The sequence below is a fragment of the Gossypium arboreum genome, chromosome 1, assembly GCF_025698485.1.
Source record: "Gossypium arboreum isolate Shixiya-1 chromosome 1, ASM2569848v2, whole genome shotgun sequence".
NCBI classification, from domain to species: Eukaryota; Viridiplantae; Streptophyta; class Magnoliopsida; order Malvales; family Malvaceae; genus Gossypium; species Gossypium arboreum.
Window position 1 is genome coordinate 84,725,793 of NC_069070.1, and position 4,564 is coordinate 84,730,356.

The window sequence follows — 4,564 nt, forward strand, 5'->3', positions numbered from 1 at the left end:
AGAATTATTATTGTGATATAACTATACTACTTTTTTATATGTAAAACTAATGTATGATCTACTTTTTATATGCAAAACTAATGTATGATCAACTTTTTATATGTAAACCTAATGTATGATCTACTTTTTTATATGTAAAACTAATGTATGATATTTTTTATGTTCGGTATTTTTATGATATGCTTTTATTCAATTTTTTGTGTTGTATAGAATGTCACAAGTTATTAATTTATTTTCATTGGATTACTTTTTCAGGTTATGGATGAATTTAACAATATGTATAATAGTTTTTATATGAATTATGATACCCCTGAATTAAGTGAAGAAGCTCAACGAAGAATAGCCACAATTGTTATACAAACTGAGCACAACAATTATCATGAAGAGGAAGAACAAGTGTTAAGCAGTGTATTGGTACACCATGAAACTTATTTCACTATGCAACCGTGTATGGATTCAAATTATACAGGTCAAATGTGGGTGGATGAAGTATTAAATGGGCATGATGATCGTTGCATGAATAGTTTTAGGATGCCAAAAAATATATTTCACAGCTTGTTGCATGATTTGCAAACAAATTATGGCTTAAAGCATGGGAAGGTATCTGCGATGGAGAAGTTAGCATTATCATTGTATATTCTTGGAAATAGAGAATCAAATTCAAATGCAGCAGAGCGATTTCAACGATCTGGGGAAACTGTTAGTCGAATTTTTACTGATATGTTGTATATATTTGCTTGAATGGGAATAGACACAATTAAACCCACTGAGGGTCAATTCGAGGAAGTACCGAACCATATTCGACATGATACAAGATATTGACCTCACTTTAAGGTAAAATTTACACAATCTTTATATTTTTAAAATATAAATTATTTTTAACTTTTATCTCATTACTTGTATTTATTTTAAAGGATTGTATTGGTGCCATAGATGGAACACACATAAAAGCATGCATTTCGCCTTCTTGTCAAATACCTTATATCGGACGGAAAGGTGAACCAACTCAAAATATTATGGCAGTTTGTGACTTCAACATGTGCTTTATTTTTGCATTTCCTGATTGGGAAGGAACAACACATGACAGTAGAATTTTTTTGCAAGCACTTAGAAAATAAGAGTTAAAGTTTCCACACCCTCTACCAGGTTGAACTTTAATTTTTTAATTAATCTTTACATAAAAACAATATTAAAATTTTTAATTTATTTTTAAACTTGATATTATGTTTTACTTTTTTGTAGGAAAATATTATATTGTGGATTCAGGATATCCACAAATAGTAGGTTTTCTAGGTCCATATAGGGGGGAACGATATCATTTATCTGACTTTCGTCGAGGAAATCATCGAGCATCTGGAAAAAAAAGAAATCTTTAATCATGCCCATTCTTCGTTACGCTCTGTGATTGAACGAACATTTGGAGTGTCAAAAAAAAAATGGCCAATATTAAGAGATATTCCAAGCTATTTATTCGACAAGCAAGTTTTAATAGTTATTGCAACAATGGTTTTGCATAATTACATTCGAAGACATGCTTGGTCAAATGATGAGGATTTTCGACAATTTGAGAATATACCCGACATGCCAATCTCTTCAGGCCATTTTGATAGAGGTGAATCGAGTTCTTCTAACAGTGAAAGTGACCTTGAAATTGCAATGTTAAGGGAAACGATTGCAAATAGTTTAATGAATCAATATTTGTAAAAACAATTTTGTATCATAACCTAATTTCTAGTAATAATGAAACTTCTTATGTCTTATGTTACTATTTTTTATTATTAAAAATCATTCGTTTAGATACTTTAAAATTTGATCCAAGTATAATGTTACTATTTAGAAAATAATATTTATCATTGTTATAAAAGAATATTTAACTATAAAAATTAAAATAATTATCATTTTATCTAATAAATAATTTAAATTGATTATATAATTCATTAAAATATTTATAATAAAATATTAGAAGATAAATTTTAATATTTTATTAAATGAATTTATAAATTCACATATTTTAATAATTTTATATATGTAAAATAATTTAAAACTTCTATTATATATCAATTCTAATCGATGTCTTTAATAGTCATTTTTTATTTTCACCTCACCGCTACAGCTGCGTTTGAATCTAAACACACACTCCACCATTGTTTCTAATCTCACCGCTACAGTAACTAATCTCACTGCCACCGTTATTTTTAACCTCACCGGAGGTAAACACACCGTCCATCCAAACTAAGCCTTAGTGAAAAATTCTCTTGACTAATGAGAGCCTCAAGCACTAAGAGTTGGAATCCCCTTAATTAGATTGAGTTGAGGATTTAACTTTACCAACACCGAATTTAGCCAATATTGAAATACGAATGTGCAAGTCCTTTCTTGGTATGTTTGAATTTCAGCAAATGACTTTAGATGGTGATTTTTAAAAATGGACTCAACACCAAAATGCATTGGAAATTGATACAAAATAATGTAGAACCCAAGATAAAAAAACAAAAGAGAGAAAGAGATAAGAAAAGCCTTATGAAACCCTTGAACTACTTGAGTTAGAAAAGTCGATCAACGAGCGAATCTGTCTACGAAACTACCAATTGAAAAACATAGAGGTCGATAAGAGGGATTTATCAGTTGAAGACTTCATCAACTCAGCAAAGTAACTTGAAAGAAGATCTCAAACTGTAAAAACAAGTAAAGAATTCCTCCTGACTCAAAAAATAACAACACTTTTCAAAGTATGAAAAATAATTACTTCATTGATTGATGCAAAGTAGGTGGCCTAAGCCTCCTATGTATAGGCTAGCAATGGTGGAGTCGTGTTGTGGCGTCAATTGATCCCACGAAAATTAAAAAGAATAAATATTACTTACAATTTTTATAATTGATGTACTAATTCACAAAAATTGATCCATAAAAATTTGAAGAAACTCCCACAATTTTTTATAAAAGATTTATTTTATAAAATAAACTATTTTATATAAAAATAAATGAATCTCTTTTCCACCACTAAAACTCAAAAATCCCAAATTTTTTATTTTTTATTTTGATACTCATCACTTTTTCTCAAATTTCTTTCATTCTTTTACTCTCGATAAATTTTCAAGATAGGTGTTAAATCTTTCAATACTTTCATGTTAGTCTCCCAATTTGGTAACAACTATCCTTTTCTTTTCATGCTTTATTGATTAATATCTAGAAAATTAAGATTGTGGCTTTTCTTATAATAGATTAGGATTTTTATGCAAGATTTTTTTATTGAATGATTTTGGAATCATTGATTTTGTATGAGACTCTTAACATCATGATTGGGTTATAATTTTTAGAGGTTGTTTAATACAAATTTTGAAAAAATTAGGACTGATTAATACAAACCCTTGAAGAAATTAGGATTAATTAGAAATTTAACATTTTATTTAGACATTATTGTTGCTAGTGTGATTATTGTGAATCATGTGTTTAAAAATTGATATTATACATTCCTATGATACCAAAAAGCACTTAAGTAATTTTTATTTTCGTGAAAGAAAATTACTAATGAGATGTTGGCTTCATGAAAATCTTTAGTGTTTAAGGCTTAAATTTATTTATTCTAAATATTTAATAAAAATATAAAATATATATTTTTAAAAATCTACTAATAAAGTATAGAAAGAACAATATGAAAAGAAAAATATGCATTAATTTATATACTTTTTATAAACATATTATTTAAAAAAATATTGACTCACAATCTAAATTTCTTGACTCTATGGCTATAGTTAGTATATGTCTTTTGAAATACAAGATAAATTGGTTTAAATTAAAAATATAAAAACTAGTTTAAATTAAAAAACCAATTCTCTAATATAAAAGCTTTATCTAAGATACACAAAAGAAAGATAAAAACTAGTTAAGAATTATTTATTTTAAAATATATTAAAGATATTATTACAACCACAAAAGATATGTATGTAATAATTATAAATGGTACGCTTGAATCCTATGCAAAAGTTGTCTAAAGTCCACCTATCGATTCCCTTTCACAAGCAATTTTAACCTCAAGCATTGATTAGATCCATTTCACCATTTTGGCAGCCCACCTCCACAGCCTGGTTTTCAAATTCATACCCATTATCATCCTTGATTATTTGTTTATATTAATTATAGAGTAAATTTTGGAAAATCAAAATATACGCAAGATTTTTAGAATTGGATTGATAGTCAAACTGGTTAATTCAATAATTTTTATGGTTCGATTGAATAAATTATTAAAAATATATTTAAAATAAAAACAAATTCAGTCGTGTTTTTATTTTGGTTTAATTGATATGTACTAGTTTGAAAGTCAATTCATATGATGCTTCTCTCTAGACTAGATCGATACCTTGATAGGTTTAGTATAGTTCAAACAACAATAACTCTAAGTCTCTACAGTTTGTACATTTGGAATTTAGTCCTCTTATCTTTTATTTTCAAGAATTTAATCCCTCGATTTTATGGATTTATAAATCTACTTTCAAATTGTATATAACCACATAATATTTTAATTGAAAAGTTAATAATATTAACTATTTGAACTAAATAATTATAT